We start from the raw sequence: 23,579 nt of genomic DNA, 5'->3' as shown, positions 1-23,579 counted from the left end.
GTAAGATGCCTGGTTTGCAACAAAGACATCTTTCCAACAAATGTTGCTGGGCCATTTGGAGTTCTATATGAGAAAAGAAAATGAAATTGGCCCCCTTAGTCACATCAGACACTCAACACATAAAACAAATTCTAGAAGAATCATGAGCCTAAATGTGAACATTAAAACAATAAAACTTCTAGAATAAAACATAGGAGACTATCTCCCTGACCTTGGAATAGGCAAAGATTTTATAACTTTAAAAGAAAAAATACTCAATTGTATTTCATTAAAATTAAAGACAGACTATAAGAAGATATCTACAATAAATACATCTGACAAAGAAGTTAAGTCCAGAAAATAAGGAACTTACAAAATCTAACTTAAAAATAGACAAGGCAATATAAAATGGACAAAATACTTGAACAGGCATTTTTCTAAAGAATATATCCAAATGGCCATTAAGCATATGAAAAATGCTCAACATCCTCAGTAATCGAATTAAAAACCACAATGAGATAGATATATCACCATACCCAACAGAATGACTAAAATGAAAAACGTTAAAAAAAAAAAAATAGGCGTTGGCAAGGAAGTGAAATCATTAGAAATATCATCCATTGCTGGAAGGAGTAGAATCGGTACAACCACTCTGGAAAATTACTTGGTGTTGTCTACTAAAATCTACTTTATGACCCAGCTAGTCTATCCTTGGGTATATACACCAAAGAAATGAGTACGTATGTCCAAAAAATGCACAGGAATGTTCACATAGCCAAAAATTGGAAACAAGTCAGATGTCCATGAATTACAGAATAGATAGATAATTTGGATGTATTTCTATACTATGGAGAAATAAAAAGAACAACATAAAGTTATATATATCCACAGGGATAAATCTCACAGACATAATGTTAACTGAAAAAAAAAATCTTAACACAAAAGAGAAGACAAAGATCATACATATTAGCTATCTGTTGCTGTGTAACAAATTATTCCAAAACTGAACAGTTTAAAACAACAGATATTTATTGTCTCACAATTTTTGTGGGTCAAGAATGCAAGCACATCTTATCTGGGTCCTCCAGCTCACAATTTTTCACAAGGCATTACGAAAGATGTCAGCCAGGCTACAGTAATCTCAAGTCTCAACTGAGGGAAGATTTGCTTCCAAACTCACTCACTGTGGATGTAGGGCCAAGGGTCTTAATTTTTCATTGGTTGATGCCAATAAGGTTGCTAAAAATACAAAGGCTTTCCATCAGAGCAAATGAGGAGAGCCAGAGACTGCAAAATCAAAATGAAAGCCATAGTCTTTTGTAACCTAATCTTAGAAGTGATAACCCATCACTTTCGCTGAATACTATTCACTACAAGCAAGTTATTGAGTCTAGTCCACACCCCAGGGGAGGAGATTGTACAAGGATATGAATATTAGAAGGCAAAGGCTGTTAGAACCACATTAAATGGTAGTGGCCATCTACCATGCTATGTTATTCCATTTATATGATTTTCAAGAACAGGCAAAACTTAATAGAAGTAAAAACATTGATTATTCCCAGGGGAAGAGACTACTAGTCTATAGCAAACATAAAGGAGCTTTCTGGGGTGCTATAACTGTTCTATGTCCTGATCTTGTTTGGGTGGTAACATCAGTGTAATCATGTGTTGAAACTTCATTGAAATGGACACTGAAAATGTGTGCTGGCTAGCTAATGTATTTCAAAGAATTATTAATTTACATTTTTGGGCACACAATGTATAAAGGTGTAATTATGGCATCACCAACCAAAAGGGGTAAAGATAGAGCTGTTAAAGGAGCAGAGTTTTTTAAGTTATTGAAGTTAGGCTGGTACAAATTTAAGTGAGTTGTTATAACTTTAAGATGTTAAATATAATCCCTATGGTAACCACAAAGAAACTAGCTATAGAATATATACAAAAGGAGACTGGGTGCAAGTGGCTCATGCCTGTAGTCTCAAAACTATAGGAGGCCAAGGCAGGAGGACTGCTTGAGCCCAGGAATTTGAGATCAGCCTGGGCAACATAGCAAGACCCTGTCTCTACCAAAAAAAATTTTAAAGATTAGCTGGGCATGGTGGCATGCACCTGGAGGTTGAGGCAGGAAGATCACTTGTCCCCAGGAATTCAAGGCTGTAGTGAGCTATGACCACACCACTGCACTCCAGCCTGGGCAACAGAGTGAGACTCTGCCTCAAAAACAAATGAACAAACAACAACAGCAAAAAATACACACACACACACAGAGAGAGAGAGAGACAGAGAGAGAGAGAGGAAATAAGAAATAAATTTACAGTTTTTGCTACAAAAAATATCAACTAAACACACACAAAAGAAGATAGTAATGCAGGAAATGGGGGGCAAAAAAGCTATAAGGCACATATAGAAAACAAATATCAACATGTCAGAAGTAAGTACTTCCTTATCAGTAATTAACTACAAATGTAAATGGACTAAATTCTCCAATCAAAAGACAGAGATTAGAAGAATAGATTGTTAAAAAACATGATCCAATTATATGCTGTCTATAAGAGACTCAGTTTACATCCAACCGTGCAAACACATTGAAAGTGAAAAGATGAGAAAAAATTCCATGCAAACATTAACCAAAAGAGAACAAAGGTGACTGTACTAATATCTAACAAAACAGACTTTAAATCAAAAAATGTTGCAAACAAGAGACAAAGAAGGACAATATACATTAATAAAAGGTTCAAAACAGCAGGAAAACGTAATCATTATGAATACTTAATGACAGACAATGAAAATATATCAAGTAAAAACATTACAAAATTGAAGGGAGAAACAGCTTCATAATAACAGTTGAAGATTTTAATACTTTACCCTCAAAAAATGGATAAAACAACTAGACCAAATATAAGGAAATGAAAGAATTAATACAATAAACCACTTGGATATAAACATATACAGACCATTCTATTCAGCAACAATGAAAATGAAACAACACACTCTTAAACAACCAATGCAGCAAAGAAAAAATCAAGACAGAAATTAGAAAATACTTAGAGATGAATGAAAACAAAAACACAAAATACCAAATCTTATGGGATGCAGCAAAAGCAGTCCTAAGGGGGAAATTTATAGAAATAGGAACACTTTTACACTGTTGGTGGGATTGTAAACTAGTTCAACCATTATGGAAAACAGTATGGCGATTCCTCAAGGATCTAGAACTAGATGTACCATATGACCCAGCCATCCCATTACTGGGTATATACCCAAAGGATTATAAATTATGCTGCTATAAAGACACATGCACACGTATGTTTATTGCGGCACTTTTCACAATAGCAAAGACTTGGAATCAACCCAAATGTCCATCAGTGACAGATTGGATTAAGAAAATGTGGCACATATACACCATGGAATACTATGCAGCCATAAAAAAGGATGAGTTTGTGTCCTTTGTAGGGACATGGATGCAGCTGGAAACCATCATTCTTAGCAAACTATCACAAGAACAGAAAACCAAACACTGCATGTTCTCACTCATAGGTGGGAACTGAACAATGAGATCACTTGGACTAGGGAAGGGGAACATCACACACTGGGGCCTATCATGGGGAGGGGGGAGGGGGGAGGGATTGCATTGGGAGTTATACCTGATGTAAATGACGAGTTGATGGGTGCAGCACACCAACATGGCACAAGTATACATATGTAACAAACCTGCACGTTATGCACATGTACCCTACAACTTAAAGTAAAACAATAATAAATAAATTAAAAAAAAAAAAAAAAAAAAAAAACACAAAACAAGAAAGATCTCATATCAATACCTAACTTAAGAATCTAGAAAAAGAAGAAAACTAAACCCAAAGCTAGCAGACAGGGGGAAAAAAAGGTCAGAGCAGAGATCAGAGAACAGAAAAACACTAGAGAAAATCAATGAAACCAAAAGTTGGTTATTTGAAAAGATCAATGAGATTGACAAAGCTTTACCTTGCTAGACTAAGAAAAAAAGAAACTCAAATCACTGAAACAAAAAATGAAACTAGAAACATTACTATTGATTCTACAGAAATAAAAAGGACTATAAATGAGTACTATGAACAACTGTATGCCAACAAATTGGAAAACTTAGAAAAAATGGACAAATTCCTAGAAACACAAAACCTACCAACATTAAATGATGAAGAAGTACATAATCAGAATAGACCTATAACAGTAAGGAAATTAAGTAGCCAAAAATCTTCCAACAAATAAAAACCTTGGACCTGATGTTTTCACCAGTGAATTCTACCAAATATTTAAAGAATTATCACTAATCCTTCTTAAACTTTTCCAAAAAACTGAAGAGGAGGGGAAGTTTTTTAACTCATTTTATGAAGCCAGCATTAATCACCCTGATACCAAAGCCAGTCAAAGACACTATAAGAAAGAAAACTATAGACCAGTATCCCTTATTGACACAGCTGGAAAAATCCTCAACAAAATACTAGTAAACCAAATTTGGCAGCGTGTTAGCAGGATTATACACCATGACAAGTGTATTCCAGGATTATTCCTGGAATACAAGGATGGTTCAACATATGAAAATTGACCAGTACACCACATTAACAGAATGAAACAGAAAAAAATCACATGATCATCTTAGTTGATGCAGAAAAAGCATTTGACAAAATCCACCACCCCTTTCATGATAAAAACACTCAACAAACTAGTAATAGAAGGAAACTACCTTAGCCAGGCATGGTGGCTCACACCTGTGATCCCAGCACTTTGGGAGCCTGAGGCAGAAAAATTGAGCTCAAGAGTTCAAGATCCTGGGCAATATAGTAAGACTTCATCTCTACCAAAAAAAAAAAAAAAAAAAAAAAAAAAAATTTAAGTTAGCCAAGCATGGTGGCAAACACCAGTAGTCCCAGATACTTGGGAGGCTGAGGTAGGAGGACTGCATGAACCTGGAAGGCCGAGGTTGCAGTGAGCTGAGATTGTGGCACTGTACTCCAGCCTGGGCAACAGAACAAGACTCTGTGGCAAAAAAAAAAAAAAAAGAAAGAAAGAAAGAAAGAAAGAAAGAAAGAAAGAAAGAAAGAAAGAAAGAAAGAAGGAAGGAAGGAAAGAGAAAGAAAGGAAGGAAGGAAGGAAGGAAGGAAGGAAGGAAGGAAGGAAGGAAGGAAGGAAGGAAGGAAGGAAGGAAGGAAGAAAGAAAGAAAGAAAGAAAGAAAGAAAGAAAGAAAGAAAGAAAGAAAGAAAGAAAGAAAGAAAGAAAGAAAGAAAGAAAAGAATGAAACTACCTTAACATAATGGTAGCCATATTAAAAAAAAACAAAAAAACAAAAAAAAACACAGTTAACATCATACTCAATCATAAAAGACTGAAAACTTTTCCTCTAGGATCAGGAACAAGTCAAGGAAGCTGGCTTTTACCAATACTGTTCAACACAGTACTGAAAGTTCTAGCCAGAGCAATTAGGCAAGAAAAAAAAAAGGCATCCAAATTGGAAAGAAAGAAGTAAAATTATCTCTATTTACAGATGATATGATCTAGCGTGTAGAACACTCTAAAGTTTAAAAAACGATTGGAACTAATAAATTCAGCAAAGTAGCAGGATACAGACAAAAATCAGTTGCATATCTTTACATTAACAAGGAACAATCAGAAAAGAAAATTATGAAAACAATTTCATTTATAATAGCAGTAAAAATAATAAAATACTTAGGATTATCAAAGGACAGAAAAAAGTTGTCAATGAAAATTATAAAATACTGCTGAAAGAAATTAAAGACATAAATAAATGGAAACACCCCATGTTCATGAATGAGAGGCTTAATATTATCAAAATGTCAACACTATCCAAAGCAATCTACAGATTCAATGTGATCTCTATCAAAATCCCAATGACGTTTTTTACAGAAATAGAAAGGCCCATCCTAAAATTCATATGGAATCTCAAGGGAGCCTGAACAGCTAAAAACGGTCCTGAAAAAGCAAAACAAATCTAGAAGACTTATACTTCCTGAATAAAATCTTACTACAAAGCTACAGTAATCAAAACAGTATGGCACTAGCATAAAGACAGATACATAAATCAATAGAATAGAATAGAGCCCAGAAATAAACCTTTATATAAATGGTCAAATGATTTTTGACAAAGGTGCCAAGACCATTCAATGGGGAAAGGACAGTCTTTTCAATAAATGGTGCTGAGAAAACTTGATAGAAAACAATTAAATACCTAACACCATATATAAAAATTAACTCAAAGTGAATAAGAGACCTAAATGTAAGACCTAAAACTATAAAGCTGTTAGAAGAAAATTTATGGGAAAAGTTTCGCTACATTGGATTTCTTAGATACAATACCAAAGGCATAGCCAACAAAAGAAAAGAGAAAAATTGGAGTTCATGAAAACTAAAAAATTTTATATATCAAAAGATGCCATCAGCAGAGTAAAAAGGCAACCTGCAGAATGGAAGAAAATATTTGCAAATCATACATCTGATAAAGGGTTGGCATGCAGAATACATAGAGAACTCCCAAAACTCGACAACAAAACAAGCAACCCAATTTCAAAAATGGGCAAAGGACTTGAACAGACATTTCTCCAAAGGAGATATACAAATGACCAATAAGCACATGAAAAGATGTTCAATATCACTAATCATTAGAGAAATAAAAATAAAAACTACAATGAGCTACCACTTCACTTCCATTCAGATGACTACCATAAAAAAAAAAAACAGAAAGTGTTGGTGATGTGGAGAAATTGGAAGACTTGTGTTCTATTGGTATAGCTACTACTGAAAACAGTGCAATGGTTCTTCAAAAAACTAAACATAGAATTACAATATAATATAGCAATTCCACTTATAGGCATTTCCCCAAAAGAAGTGAAAGCACGGTCTCAAAGAGATAATGGTATACCGTATACCCATGTTCATAGCAACATTATTCCCAATAGCTGAAATATGAAAGCAACCCAAGCGTTCATCAACAGATGAATGGATAAATAAAACACGGTAAATACATACAATGGAACATTATTCAGCTTTAAAAAGGGAGGACATTCTGACACATATTACAACATGGATGAACCTTGAGGACATCATGCTAAGTGAAATATTCCAAAGGCAAATGCTGTATGATTCCACTTATTAAGGTAGCTAGAGTAGTCAACATCATAGAGACACAAAGTAGAATGGTGGTTGTCAGGGCTGGAAGTAGCATATTTAAGGGGTACAGAACTTGTTTTGCAAGATGAAAAGTGTTCTGGGGATGAATGGCAGTGACGCTCATACAACATTATGAATGTACTTAATGCTACTGAACTATACACTTTAAAATGGTTAAGATGGTAAACTTTTACGTTATGTGTATTTTGCCAAAATAAAAAATAATAAATGTTTTAAACCTGTGCACTCTAGTACATGTATATTATATATCAATAAACACGCTGGAGGGAAAAAGCATATAGTGGCTACTACCCTTTCCCCTTCTATACTTAAGATTTGGGGGCCCAGAAAGATGAATTGACTTCCTAAAGTCATAGAGCCACTTTTGAGCGGCAGTGCTTGTTCTTAACACTTCTCTCTGCTGAAGTGTATATGCATATCAACACAGACACACGTCCAGCTGAACTTCCCCTCTGGAAGATAACTCTTTGCTCTCAGAGGAAGGGGACTGCACCTGTTTAATTTGCTTTAACAGTCCTAGTGTCAGAATCATACTTGGGAAAATATCTCTAATATCTGACAAAGGTCTCAGGAATCAGTTCCAACTAGGAGTTATTCTTCCTAGACTCCCTTCACCTATGGTGCCTGTAAATGGTGAACAATTAAAATGCCAATTATTCTGACCCCTCTAATTCAAACTTGAGAAAGTCTAGATATGATCTGGGCTATAGTCCAAGCTTTATGTTGAGTTCAAAAAGTGTTTGCATAATTTGGGGGGAAAAATATGCAAGTGGTACATTTGGCTCACTTAATCATAGTTAACTTTGATGAGACAGACTTCATGGTAAGACATTGCAAGTGTATCTCACTGAATCTGAACATCAACATTATGAAGTAGGTACTAATATATACTCATGCCTGTTTTGTAAATAAAGACATTTAAATGTAGTGAATACAAGTAACTTGCCCAAGATCATACAGCTAGTAAGAGGCTAAACCAGGATCAAACTCTTGTCTCTCTCACTCCAAAGCCTGTGATCTTAATTAATTCACTATTCACTCCCCAAGTAACACGTAAAAAAGAAAAAGAGGGGAAAAAGGCACTTAGTAGTTCTAGATGTGCCTGTCATAAATGGTTCTGATAGAATCAATAAAGCAGGTCCAGAAGGGCCTCCTTAGAAGTCAGATCAAGTTACTGTAGGTCCTGGAAAGGACAAGGTTGGATAGTAAAGGCACTTCATACAGTTTACTAATGAAGATCTGTATGTGTACATGCCTGCGCGTGCGCGCGTGCGCGCGTGCGCGCACGCGCGCACACACACACACACACACACACGGCTGTTGCAATAAAGTCTAATTACAGACCTCCAACCAGTAAGGTGCTCAGCTGAGTCAGGCAGCCCAGACGCTGGAGACCAAATTGAGACCAACTTGCCCAATTTAAATCCTAGGAGTGCAATGAAGGGGCCTTGAACTCAAGTGGCAAACACTCCTGAAACTCAGATGAATCAAGGAAAGCTCAGCAAGGTGACACAAATGGAAAGTATGAGGCTTCCTTACGTCCATCTATTGCCAAATGGGGCACCAGGACAGCAGCTCCCAGAGGAGGTCCATGGCAAAGCACCCCCAGCTCTTAGAACCCTGTGAAGCACTAAGCTAACTGACAGCATCCTACAGACTAGGACCAGTTGTATTAAGAGAAAGGGTGGCTAGATCACATGAATACAACCTGAAATCACAATCAGAATGAACCCATGCAAACAATGGCAAACAAGCTGAAGAACTACACAGGATTGGCCACTTACTCTGGGGTTTTGTTTCCTTTTAATGCTCACTTGTTACTTGTTTATTCACTTATCAGCCAGCGTTTGATAAGAAAAATCTACCAGACAATATTTTTTAACCGTGAAAAATGTAGTCATTATTTTTTTTCTTTAAAAAGGGACATTCTATAGCAGACCATAGAAGCAGACCTAGATCAGGCTAGAGCCTGATCCTTGGGTAAACCAACATACAAAACAGGGGAATGGTTTTCTCTCTCTTGAGGAGCTTATAGTCTAGAGAAAGAGAAGATTAGAGATCAGTAGGAAGAAACAGGATCAAGGGAGGAGGGCAGGCAGGAAGATCTCAGGAGAAGGGAGAAGACAAATGGAGAAGCAGGGAGATGAGGCATAGGCAGAGAAAAACAGCTGAGGAGAAGGGTCTTGGCTGTGGGGCTCAGCAGGTGAGCTCAGGAAAGTCAGTACATATGTGAGCACAGTGCCTTGCATGTCTAAGCCCACACTGACTAGGTTCAGAGTCTTGTCCCAAATTTACTAACATACAAACATAAGTAGTTCCCATGCACACTCCAGTAGCTCCTCCCTGAAAGCATCATGTCTGTTCTCTTCACGATACCTACCACAGTTTTAACTATGTATATGTTATTAACTTGATAATTGCCTCCAACATACTCTTTCTCTCTCTCTCTCTCTCTCTCTCTCTCTCTCTCTCTCTCAACTCTAAGCTGCATGAGAACACAGTTTACATCTTATGCCCCTAATAATTTTCAGCTCTGCCATTTTCTAGCTGTGTTACCTTAGGAAGATTATTTAACCTCTCTGATCCAATAGTCCAAAGAGACTTTGTGAGGATCAAATAAGAAATACATATAAAATACAGGATAGATCAGCCTGAGAAACACAGTGAGACCCCATTTCTATAAAAAATAAAAAAAATTAGTTGGGTATGGAGGCATGCACCTACAGTCCCAGCTACTTGGGAAACTGAGGCAGGAGGATCACTTGAGCCCAAGAGTTTGAGGTTACAGTGAGCTATGATCACATCACTGCACTCCAGTCTGGGCAACAAAGCAAGGCCCTGTCTCTAAAATTAAACAAAATACAGGATAGCTCTCATTAACATTATTCCATTTCCCTGAAGAAATACTGCACAGGAACAAAAGGTCCCACGTCTATATTCCACAAAAGCTCTTCCTCCTTATGCTGGATGAGGTTTATTCCTGCGGCCCATGGTTAGATTCTCCATTCAAGGATCTGGACAGAAAAATCCTATTTCTGTGACTGCATCCTATTTTATTGGCGTTTCATCCCTCCAGGCAGTTTCAATCCTCTCCCCTATCCTCTTCTCCTCCTCCTGCCTGATGCTATGATGCCACAATCCAGTCTCTGTGACTTGGAGGAAATGTTTCCATGGTGATGAGCAGTGATGTCATAAAGGGGGGATTGTTACAGGGTTGAATAAAATCTGGCACTAGATGCACCCTGCCTCCTTATATAAGAGGGGGTGGGAGACAAGCCCTATCAGCACATCCCAGAAAATGGGAAACCGAATCACCCAGGGGATGGCAAGGAATGACCAGAGGGAAAGTTCCAGTTCTGTCCACCATGCACTACGAGCCCCATTCTGGAAAAGAACAGATTTAATAGACCTCACCAAGATGAGAATTGTTTTTCGTCAAAGGAAATCAAAGGAACAAACAAGAGGCAGTGACCACCGGAGACTTCACCTTTTGGTCTAGGAAAACCCAAGGAGACAGTGTCTACATCCAGCAAAGCCCAATGTATCAAATATTTATTGAATAAGAACCCACAGACTCTTTCTTACCAGAGCCTTAGATTGCCATGTGTGTCTGTCTGATTGCTCCAAAGACAGACTATTGTGATTTTAGCCCCATATGCATTTTAGAGTAACAAGTCTTACTAGAAAAATAACAGCCAGCCCCAGCTTAATTCCTAGAGAAACTCAAACCACCTTGTTAAGAACATTGCTAGAGGAGATTTTATACTAAGGAGCACCGCACAATGCTGTTTGCCATCTCTGGGCCCTCTTAAAGCAAGTCCAGCCTTGGAAAAGGAATGCCTGCCACCAGGGAAACGTGGCTGCACTGCTGGAGGAAGAACTTGATCATGATGGGCAATGTTTGGAAGTAAAGAAGCATCTGCTGCCTTGGAAAGGCTTGGTCAGGGCAATCATTGTCACAGGACACTTTTTTTCTCTATCTCTTGGAATTTCAGAGTGACTTAATGATTGCTACAATTGTGAGTGCCACGGAATAGATCCTGTTCCATAGAAGATCTCCCCTGGTCCTACAGGAGGCTCTGGGAGCCAGTGCTTTACAGAATGCATAGTCCCTTATTCTTTCTCTGGGCAGCTGGTTTTCCTGAAGGCTCTGCTCCCAGTGAGCACAGTCCACAGGAGTAGCTAAATGTGTGCAGTACGTGTGTACTTTTATGGCCTTCATCATTATTTATGAACTAACTTCAAAGGGAAGTCATTTCCATCCAGGAAACCTGACATATGCTTTTTCATACCAACACATGCATAGAGATAACTGTGCTTTCTTATTATTCCAGAGAGCAAGAGGCAGTGTCTTCCAGAAGTCGGTGTGGGCAGCACCAAACCATCCACCACGTATCAGAGAAAAGCCAGACGGCTGGAAGGCTCTATTCCCAGGCCATGCTCCAGTCCCCAAACATGCCACCATCTCTCATGCCTCCTTACTGGGCCCATGCTGTCCCCTTGACCAGGAATGTTCACCCACCCCCATCCCATCCCCATAGCCCCTTCACTGTAAGATCTGGGCCCAGCAAATGGCCCAGCTCCTCTTCTCTGAATGTTTCTTTAATGTCTCTGAGAAGGAGTCCCTTCCTCCTTTACTGTCCATCTCTTCCACCACATGAGGCGTTGGGGGAAGCTCTTTGAAGACACGGGACCCTTCCTCATTCATATTTGAATACTGGGCCCAAGCACATGCCCCTAGCATCTGCAACACACACATGCCAAGGTGAATGAGGAGATAGATGCCAAGATCCTTGAGTGCTGCAAATCTTCACTGCCAACTTCAACTACTCCAAAATAAAGTCAAATTTTTAAAAGTAAGTTTTGGTGACTCAAGTGACTAATTTTATGGACAAGGACCCCTTAATGAAATCTAAGAGGAGGAATATGGTGACATGAGCAGGACGGGGCTATGAGACACTGAGCAAACTGTTTATCCCCCCTAAGCTTCGATTTTCTCATCTGCAAAAATGAAGAATGGTGGAAGTTTGAGCTCAAAGTCCATCTCTAACATTCTAACTCAGTGGAGCAGCCTGTGGTATTTTCACATCCTTAAACAGAAACGTGTTACACTTCAAGGATGATTCCTCAAGGCATTTTGCTGCCCTCCTGGATTGATATTTTTCCTTTCATTTTCACCTTAAGCCCCACTCCAGTTTATTGCTCACAATGCACTCCAGGTTGGGGATGGCTGACAATTCCCCCAGGAAGGACACACTGTAAAGACAGATGGAACTGCTGCCTAGCCAAGCTACACTTACTGCAACATCACCCCAAGACAGACTGCATCCTCTTCCCCAAGGCGGCTGAGCCCACCCTTAGCCAGCCCTCATCCCACCTCCCCCAACAGCCAGCAGAGCTCTTCCCAAGTCATGCCTGAGCCCAGATAATTTCATTATTTCACAAAGGCATCTCTGTGTGCCCGTATATCCTGTCATTCTCCTTGTCCATGACAAATGCTTGGCATAAAAGTTACCTTTGGAAATGTGTTAAGGCAGGCAGCATGCACATTCAGAGAGGCCAGGGGAAGGCGAGAAGGCTGGGGGATGATGGAGATGTTCTTCTTTACTGTGCATCAGAAAAATAAAAGAAAGAGGAGTGGGGGCTGCCAGGGTGAAGGAAAAAGCTCCTGGTTCATCCAGCAGCAGCATGGATGTGTTCAAAGTGTGTCCTAGTTGCTCAGCAACCAAGAAAAAGCACTTCAGAGAGCAAGAGGCTAATTGGATAAATGAATTAATTAGACATTTCTGAAGTCATTGCCGTAAATGAAAACAGGCTTGTGTGGTCAGTATTTTGCTGGTGAAAATGTCTTCCAATCCCTACCTGAGCTTTGATCCAGAAAATGTGGGGAGCTGGGGAGCAAGGGAGCCACCACATAACAACATATCAGAGATGCTATGCAGAGAGAGGAAAGCAGTGGAGGAAGCCCTGCCTAGGAGGAGAAGTTGAACTAAATGGCCTTCGAAGTCTCTTTCAACTTTTAATATTTGATCAGTTTTGCACTGCAGGGTAGGGAGGACAAGAAAAGGAGTAAATCCCCACTCTGCCAGCCTGAAGGCAACTTAATAACCTGCTTTCCCACACCATCCTATAGGGTTTCCCTCTGCTGTATTTAAAGCAAGCAAGTGCCCATGAAAGGCGATAGACAGCAGTTGTTAGGGAGTTTGTGTGGTGTTGGTGGTTGCTTTTTTCCCTTGCTCTGCTTTGCTTCTCCCTGTTGGCTTCCTTTAATTACAACAGAACCCCACTGGCTGCTCTAATGATGGAGAGGACTCCACTGTGCCAGGAGGGAACGGGCAAGAGGTGGGAAGGGAACAGGCAGAGTGAAAGGAAGGCAGCTGGCAGCTCCCAAAGCTGGAACGAGAGACAGCAGTGTGGGCTTCTGCTGCTCCTTCCACTAACAAGTTGCTGAGTGACTCCAGGCAAAAACTTAGCCTCTCTGAGCCTTTCTTTTTCCTCCCATGAAGTAGGGAGAATGGATTTTGTGGTGTTTTGAGGACAATTGATGCCATTGCTAATTACATGTTTCCCTTGCTCAAAATTACTAAGCGTTCCCAGTGCCTACAAAAATAACATGCAAGTTTGCCTCTGTGATCTGGTCCTATCGCTTCTTGCCTCTCCTGGTTCCCCAAAACACCCTATTACTTCTCACCTCCAAGGCTTTACTCATCTTGCTATTTGCCTGCAAACACCAGCGCTTAAGAACAAATATTCAATGAGGCTTCTAGAAAAGAACATGCCAGTTTAACCGAAAAAAGGCCCAGGAGTTGAAAACCCATCTTAGCCCTCATGAGGTCAGCAGTTCAACTTTGTATTGCTGAGGCCTTGCTTCCCTTGCTGGTATGAATTGGAGAAGTGGGCTCTGTAATTCATCAAGGGAGGAGCTCCCAAGTCAGATGGTCCACGTGGGGCTTGCAGTTCTGTCACTCACCAGCTTTGTGACCTGGGCCAGGTATTGAGCTCCACCATGCTTTTATTTACTCATCTTTACAATGTGGCTCATAATAGTAGAAACTTCATCGAGTCACCATGAAGATTAAACAAGATGCTGAATGCAAAGGTTACAGCTCAGTGTTTGGCACACGGTAAGAGTACCCTAATTGTCTATTATTTTTGTAAAATTATATGATTTTAAAATGAAATAAAAGCTGATGTCTTCACCTTCTCCCACCCATTTGCTCTGATTCTCACAGCCTATCTGCACTCACAAACTCTGTAATATCCTGATTTTGACATCAATAATACAGCAGACTCAACTACCTTACATTTGTATTTTCCTCTACTTCATTACCCACTCTGAAGCTTATTAGCAGTGTGATCTTGGTAATCTAACTTCTCTTCATCAGTTTTCTCATCTATTAAAGAGAGATAATAATAACCTCCAACTCACAAAGTTATAGTGGGAAAATGAGATGACACAAAGCACCCAAGACTGGCACCCGGCACATAGCAGACCTTCAGTAAATGCTAGATCCCATCCCCAGAGGCTTCACTTTTGATTCCAATATTGATTTGGATTTCCATCCTTCCACCTACACATACTTCTCTTAGATTTCAAGTTCCCAGAAGGCCAAGATCAAGTCTGAACTGTTTCTTGCATATCATCAATCACAGTACTGAAGTGCAATTAGGAATCTGTTCAAGATATTTAAAAAACTATTTATTGCAGGATGATATGTATCTATCTATCTATCTATCTATCTATCTATCTATCTATCTATCTATTCCCAAATCATACTACCTTAAATAACAATGATATTAATAAATATATAGGCAATAACAACTCAACTATGAAGTGTGTTTGATCTCAGCTATGTACAAGCAAATCTCCTCTTAAAAAGGCTTAGCCAAGACTAAGTCACAATATCAAGACTGCACTGGACAAGGGCAGCTCGCCTATTGAGGTGTGTCACTGATTGCTAGGATGCCCATGGTGGTCAAGGAGCAGGTAATTTGGCATTACCCATCCCTGCTTCAAGAGAGCAAGTTAGGGTGGTGGAGCAAGACACGTATCTTCTCTGGGTAACAGCAGGTATGATTATCTTTATAAATAAATAACATAGCTGTCAAGGGGGAGATGAAAAGTACTCCTCTATTTCTTGTCCCTGAATATTACAAGACTCGTCCTCATTCTCAACTCCATGGGCCCCTGTTCTGGGAAGAAAGAAGAGGAAATGGTTAGAGATGGGACAGGAGAATGCAGAAGAGGGGAATAAACTAGAAATCCCCATATTTGCTCAGATGCTGAAGAACAGAATTTAACCGTGTGAAGAACAGAGCAAAAGGAAGTTGTTGTTTAAGTGGTTCTAGAGTTTCTCTTTGGACAACGAAAAGGTTTTAGAAACATAGTGGTGATAGTTGCATAATAATGTGAATGTAATTAATACACTGAGTTGTAGCAGTAAAAATGATTCAAATGGCAAATTTTATGTCATATGTATTTTAAATAAATTTTTAAAATTGAAGAGAAAAAAAGGTACAGAGCAAAGCTCTCCCCCAATTGCCCCTCCACTTAAATCAAGAAAAATCCATCATTGTAAGTACTTGACCAACACAGAGAGAAGAGTCAGTCTTTGGCCAGAGCCCATGGCTCTCCTCTCATGGGAGTCTTTTGAGGCTCAGCCACGCGTCAGACAGGAAATAGGCGTCTCTGGACCAGAAAGATGTCTGGACTGGCCTATCTCTCCCTGATGCCAGCCCTAAGAATTGGAAAAATTGGGCAAATAGTGCAGGCTCTGATTTCAAGAGTCACCATCCCTAAAACGCCTTTCCAAACCATCCCCAACTCATTCACCATTAGGATATCAAATTTAAAATGTGAAAGGCTCGGGAAAAAAAAGTGAAGATGTAAAGGACCAGTATTACACCATTTTCCCTAGATCAGAAAGACCTAGGAAAGTGGAGGGTGCTGGGTAAAGGGGAGGGGGAGGGGAGGGCCACAGGAGCTCACTTCCCCCCATCCCTTGCTCTTATTTTATTTCAGGTAAAGGCTGACCTAGCTGCCATACCTGAGAAGGGACTCAGACTCTGGGGTGTTTCCTATTTTCTTCTGTGCCTGGAAGTTCCTCCTCTACCTAAATGTTAACCTATAGGTGGTCTTGCTTTACTTGCTATAAGTTCACTAGAAGTAGTAGGTCCTACCCAGCTCACAGATAGACAGGATGGACAGTTAGGAGCAGGATAATAAACTCTCAGGTAAAAAAACCGAGGCCCGCTTTTCAGGAAGCCACCTTAGTAACTTAAAATAAGAAGCAGAGCCACCTAAGGCACAGCAATGTGCAGCTATAGACTCAGGTGCTTTGATTTGTCTCATTTTTGGAGTCACCTGCCATTCTTTGAAGATGCACATCTCCACCCTCCTATCATCCTCAGCTCCTTTAAAGGAAATTTAAATCGGGCAGGAGCTGCTTCGTTTTGAGAAAAAAGAGAAACGAAGGGCCATTGCTAAATCCCAGCTCATCCTCGGGCCAGTGCAGGAGCGTCCCCCACTGTGCAGGCATCTCTGCAGGGGCCTTTCAGAGAGTCCTCCCTCCTCCATCCTGGGGAAGGGAACCAGCAATGTTGGAAGGTGCAGCTTCCTCTCCTCTTAAAAAACACACACCCTCACAGGTGGGTGAAAGAATGGCTGGCAGAAGGCAGACCAACTGTGAGGGAGATCACGCTAATCTCCAGGACCTCTTACCTAACAATAACCATTTCCTATTCATTTTAGAGTATCTTCTACCACAGGGCAGGCACCTTGGCAAGCACTTTAAACTCACTAAATCCTCACAAAGACCAGGCAAAATGGGATTATATCCTGATTTTATAAAGGAGAGAAGTAGGTCTCAGAAAAGTAACTTGCCCAAGTCACAGCTACCTAGTCAGGGGTGGAGCTAAGATTCAAGGTCAGGCCGGGCACGGTGGCTCAAGCCTGTAATCCCAGCACTTTGGGAGGCCGAGACGGGCGGATCACGAGGTCAGGCGATCGAGACCATCCTGGCTAACACGGTGAAACCCCGTCTCTACTAAAAAATACAAAAAACTAGCCAGGCGAGGTGGCGGGCGCCTGTAGTCCCAGCTACTCGGGAGGCTGAGGCAGGAGAACGGCGTAAACCCGAAAGGCGGAGCTTGCAGTGAGCTGAGATCCGGCCACTGCACTCCAGTTTGGGCGACAGAGCGAGACTCCGTCTCAAAAAAAAATAAAGAAGATTCAAGGTCAGGTCCTTGCGACTCAAGCACTACTCTTCTACCTAAAGGGATCCCAAACCTGATGTCTCCCCACTAATCATCTAATTTATTCTTCCCAAGGCTACATTCTGGGAGGAAATTCTCTGGACTGAAAACTTAATGGAATACTAATGGGCATCCGAGTGTTACAGAAAGAGCACTGGACTAAAAGTCAGAGAACTGGACATTGGCGCGGGCGTTTCTACTATCTGGGTGAATTCGGGCACTGTACAATCTCTCTTGCCCACATTTTCTATGTCAGAAAAAAGGTGTAGTTAGGTCATTATGTGTTCTTTCCAGCTCTAAATATTGTCTCTGAATTATTTCTATTTTTAAGAGGACCTTAGAGGGAACAATGTTCAACATGAAGAATGGTCCTCTAATTGTGAAGATTCTGGAAAGGAAAAAATAAAATCAAGCAAAAAGTCCTCCTTGCTCCCCCTCAAAATCACAACATGAGTATAAGCAACTTCTTCTACAGTTTAATTACAACGATATTCCCTTAAAAATATCTGTACATTTATAGTTTATAATGCCCTTTCAAATACATAATTTCATTTTGATCCTTGCAACTATTACACAAATGAGGAAACTTGAGTCTCAGATGTTGACTGACTTACACTATTTCATAAAACTGGCAGATATTCATATGAAGGCTAGTCCTCCAATTTCAGTTTAGCCACAACTAAAAAAAAAAATAAAAGCGCTTATGTATAACCCTGCACTCCATCCAGAGTCCTATTGCAGCATGAGCCCATTCAGGTAACAACTGTAAGCTATCACCATTATCACCATCACCATCACCATCACCATCATCATCATCATCCACAATAGTCCTATCTGAGCACATAATAGACACTAAGTAATCACTGTCAAAGCAATTAAGAAAGGGGACTTGAGGTCAGGTGCTGTGGCTCACACCTGTAATCCCACCACTTTGGGAGGCCAAGGTCAGTGGATCACCTGAAGTCAGGGGTTCGAGACCACCCCGGCCAATATGATGAAATACTGTCTATACTAAAAATACAAAATACAAAGTGAGCCAAGATCATGCCATTGCATACTCTAGCCTGAGCAACAAGAGCGAACTCCATCTCAAAAAAAAAGGAGACTCGTACTGTTTCATCACATATGAAACACCTACCAACTTCATCTACAGGTAGGACCAGCTCTGCTTAGAAGCATGCAGACATAATACTCATGTGCATACACGTGACCTCTCTGCTATTTTTCTCTCCTCATCTCAGCTCCTGAAAAAAACACACAGATGAGCCCTTTCTCCTCAGACATGATTCTTTCAGCATCCCTCAATCTGCCACTGCAAACAAGCTTGGAAGAAGCATATATTCAGTTAGCATATGACAACAGTGTTTCATACAATATAATTAACACTGCCCCACCCCATTTCTTTAAAAATTAGTAAGCGCGTAAGAAGGAAAACACAAAACAAAACCAGAAGGGAGAAAGGCAATTTTAAAATGAATTTGACTGCAGAAGCTTATGTTCCTGTAGGCATAGTGGATATTAATAATTCAACAAAATATTACAGTAATTACTATACTTTGCAAAATCACAACAGTGCACTTTAGCACAACTCCTACCAATCTCCCTGCAACTTCCATTAATAAATAAAATACAATTCCCTACATTAAATTTGTTGTTTAAAAGCTAAATATTTTATCAGAACTAATATATTTTAAATAATCAGTCAAAACCAGGAAAATCCCTGGTCCTGTATTTCTCACCCCTTCAAGTGAAATTCCATCTTCACAGTTAGAGCTAAAATTGATTTCAAATCCAAAAAGAATACACTAAATGTTAGGGTCTGAAGGCCCCTATTGAGGGAACTGAGGATTACTCATCTCTCAGGCTCTGCTGGAATCTGATTAGCCTGCCAGAAGGAGAATGAGAAGGAAAAAGAGTACACAATTAATTCTTTTGGACTATAAATCTGGCCTACCTCATTCAGCTCCAGAAAAAGAAACCATGAATTGTAAAGAGAGGTAAGGGGCAGGCAACCACCAGAAAAACACTCCTAAGTCCATCCCTGAGCATGCATGTAGGAGGCTAATGATCTCAAAATATAGGTGAACCTCACTTTACACTGTAATTATGTTCCCACAAATTTGCTACATCCAACCTCTCAAGTTCTATTGATTTTACCTGCTGCAAAAATGCTGCAAAATAAACCACCTAAATCTCAATCACTTATTCTCACAACAATCAATCACTTATTCTCAGAAATATTCAGGGCAGCTGGGGGTTGGCTGATCATAACTGGGCTCAGCTAGGCGGTTCTACTGGTCCTGGCTGGGCTGGGCTGATGTAGCCTGGGCTTGGCTGGGAATGGCTGTGTACTAGTTGTCTCTCATCCTCCTCCTGAGACCAATAGGCCATGTTTTTCTCATGGCCACCCCAAAGGCACAAGACAACAGGTAGAAACACACATGCTTCTTGATAACTAAGCTTGAAACCTGCACACTATCACTTCCACCTCTCTATTGGCCAAAGCAAGTCACAAGGTCAAACCAAAAGTTAGAAGATGGAGAAAAAGATCCCACTCACAGAGAGAGGATACGGCAAACGTCCCATACAAAGGGAGTTATAAAGAGAAGTGAAGAATTGGAGCTAACGGCACAATCAACTACATCGTCCAAATATTTCTTCAGTGGACTCCTTCTTACCTACCCCCACCATCACCCTCTTCAGCTACATCCTCTTAGCATTCATCCCTTTTTTCCTCTAACCCACAGGGTGATGAGAGTGGTTTTTAAATGTACATTTAATTTTATCACTCTCTTACTATAAACATTTTCATGGCTTACCTCTTTGCTTTTTTTCTTTTTCTTCTTCGACAAGGTCTCACTCTGTCATCCAGGTTAGAATGCAGTGGCATGATCACAGTTCACTGCAGCCTCAACCTCCTGGGCTCAAGTGATCCTCCCACCTCAGCCTCAGCCACCTGAGTAGCTGGGACCACAAGTGCATGCCACCATGCCCAGCTAATTTTGTGTGTGTGTGTATTTTTTGTAGGGACAGAGTTTCTCCATGTTGCCTCTCAAACTCCTGGGCTCAGGGGATGTGCCCTCCTCAGCCTCCTAAAGTGCTAGAATTACAGGCACGAGCCACCATGCCAGGCCATCCCTTTGCTATTAGAATAAAGAACTAAACCCTTGCTTAGTCCTGCCCATGCCTGCCTGTCTAGCTCCATCTCATCTCTCACCTACCCCAAGTCCCTCTGCTCCAGCCACGCTGTCCTTCCTTTCCCCTTCAAATACCTTGCTCCTTCCTGCCTCCCTCTCCTCTGCACCTAATCCACCCTGTACATCTTTGCAATCTCAACTCATCTGCTTCTCCCTCTCTGCCCTTCCTAGGATAAATGTCCCTAGTGTTAACATGTACCTCTCAACCAGAGAACTGCTCACCATTACAGACTCAGAATCCAACAGCACCTGGCACATAAAGGGGATGCCACAAATATGTATTGAATATTGATGTGTTAGTCCATTCTCACAGTGCTATAAAGAAGTATCTAGGACTGTGTATTTTATATTTAATAAAAGAAGTTTAATTGGCTCATGGTTCTGCAGGCTGTACAGGAAACATATTAGCTTACGCTTCTGGGGAGACCTCAAGAAACTTCCAATCGTGGCAGAAGGCAAAGGGGGGACAGATGTCTTACATGGCAGGAGCAGGAGCAAGGCAGGGTGGGGGCAGCAGGCACTGCACACTTTTAACCAACCAGATCTTATGAGAACTCACTCACTGTCACAAGGATAGTACCAAGAGGATAGTGCTAAACCAATCACTCATGAGAAATCTGTCTCCATGATCCAATCACCTCCCACCATGCCCCACCTCCAACAATGCAGATTACAATGTAACATGAGATTTGCGCAAGAACACAGTTCCAAATCGTATCAATTGGCTATAGCTGTGGTTTTAAAAAATGATTTTAAATTTTTTTTAATAAAAACTAACTAAGGATGATAGCCTCCAGCTCCATCCATGTTTCTGCAAAAGACAAGATCTCATTTGTCTTTATGGCTGCATAGTATTCCATGGTGTATATGTACCATATTTTACAGAAATAAAATACCGCATGCCTTCACTTATAAGTGGGAGCTAAATGATGAGAACTCATGAACACAAAGGGAGGAACAACAAACACTTTGAGAGTGGAGGATAGGAGAAGCAAGAGGAGCAGAAAAAATAACTATTGAGTACTAGGTTTCAATACCTGGATGACAAAATAATCTGTACAACAAGCGCCCATGAAATGAGTTTACCTACATAACAAACCTTCACATGTACCCCTGAAGCTAAAAATGAATAAATAAATAAAACAACTCCTTTTTTTTTTTTTTTTTTTTTGAGACGGAGTTCTGTTACTCAAGCTGGAGTGCAGTGGTGCGATCTCTGCTCACTGGAAACTCCGCCTCCCCAGTTCAAGTGATTCTCCTGCCTCAGCCTCCCAAGCAGCTGGGACTACAGGTGTGTGCCACCACACCTGGCTAATTTTTGAATTTTTACTAAAGACAAAGTTTCACCATGTTGGCCAGGCTGGTGTCAACCTCCCGACTTCAGGTGATCTACCTGCCTCAGCCTCCCAAAGTGCTGGGATTACAGGCATAAGCCACCATCCCCTGCCTAAAACTACTTCTTTTGGTTGAGTTTTACACTGAAGGTATTTGGATAATGAGTGTCAACAGCAAATGGCCCTGCAGAGTGTATAATCCCCCACCTTATACTACCGATTTTGCAGAAATCCAGTTTTAATGCATCGGGCTTCCTCAAGGGTTGCACATCACTAATTTGAACAAAGTCACAGGTATCTTATGTAACTCCTTTTCCCACCTTCATCAGTCCATGAGTAGAAGGGGAGACACATAAAATGCCAAAATAACACACAATACAAAATCATCAAGTAGCCTAAGTACTTCCCAAATCCAAGAAAAACTTTCTTTGACCCTAGAGTTCTCTATCCAGATGAACCACCAAGCCAATGTGAGAGCAAAACAAAATTTTAGACATGCCAAGAATCTTTTTTAAAAGTGGATATCCTGATCATCAGAGAAATGCAAATCAAAACTACAATAACATATCACCTCACCCCAGTTAAAATGGCTTCTATCCAAAAGACAAGCAATAACAAATGCTGGTGAGGACATGCAGAACACTTGTACACTGTTGGTGGGAATGTAAATTAGTACAACTAGTATGGAGAACAGTTTGGAGGTTCCTCAAAAAACTAAAAATAGAGCTATCATACAATCCAGCAATCCCACTGCTGGGTATACAGTCAAAAGAAAGGAAATCAATATATCAAAGAAATACCTGCACTCCCATGTTGTTGCAGCACTATTCACAATAGCCAAGATTTGGAAGCAACCTAACTGTCTATCAACAGATGAATGGATAAAGAAAATGTGGTATATATACATATTGGAGTACTATTCAGCCATAAAAACAAATGAAATTCAGTAATTTGCAACAACATGGATGGAAGTAGAGGTCATTATGTTAAGTGAAATAAGCCAGGCACCAAAAGACACACATGGCATGTTCTCACTTATTTGTGGGGTCTAAAAATGAAAACAACTGAACCCATGGACATAGAGTAGAAGAATGATTACCAGAGGCAGGGAAGGGTAGTCGGGGAGAGGGGGAGGTGGGGATTATTAATAGGTATAAAAAATAAAACGAATGAATAAGGCCTAGTATTTGATAGCACAAAAGGGTGACTACAGTCAATAATAATTTAATTGTACATTTTAAAATAACTAAAAGGGTATAATCTGGATGATTTCTAACACAAATGATAAGTGCTTGAATGAACAGATATCCCATCTTCCATGATGTAATTATTACGCAATGCATATCTGTATCAAAACATCTCATGTACCCCATCAGTATACATGCCTACTATGTACCCACAAAACATTTTTTAAAATAAAAATTTTTTTAAAACATTAATATCTCCCAAGCACTGGGTGACCATATGATTCATCATCTAAGCCAGGATCTTTTGAGAGTCAAAATACATCTACTCACATTCTGTCAGGACAAGAAGTATAAACCAAGACATTCCCATGCATTCTCTGAAAAAGATTACTTGAGGATATGCCACAGAAAAATGAAAAGCAGCCCACAACAGAGGAATGGAATC

At 40.2% G+C, this 23,579-nt stretch overlaps 1 protein-coding gene and 1 long non-coding RNA gene across 2 annotated transcripts in view; one reads left to right on the top strand and one right to left on the bottom strand.

Moving 5' to 3' along the window:
- SORCS3 (sortilin related VPS10 domain containing receptor 3) overlaps nt 1-23,579 on the bottom strand; it is a 621,661-nt gene that overhangs the window by 583,822 nt on the left and 14,260 nt on the right. The gene's annotated exons all lie outside the window — the stretch shown is intronic.
- LOC140712518 (uncharacterized) lies at nt 10,387-12,022 on the top strand. The gene is made up of 2 exons (XR_012094122.1): nt 10,387-11,181; nt 11,497-12,022. It is a non-coding gene; the product is annotated as an uncharacterized lncRNA (long non-coding RNA).

Source organism: Chlorocebus sabaeus, chromosome 9, assembly GCF_047675955.1.
Source record: "Chlorocebus sabaeus isolate Y175 chromosome 9, mChlSab1.0.hap1, whole genome shotgun sequence".
Taxonomy (NCBI): domain Eukaryota; kingdom Metazoa; phylum Chordata; class Mammalia; order Primates; family Cercopithecidae; genus Chlorocebus; species Chlorocebus sabaeus.
The sequence above is the reverse complement of the archived record's forward strand: the minus strand, read 5'-3'. Positions and strand labels throughout refer to the sequence as shown.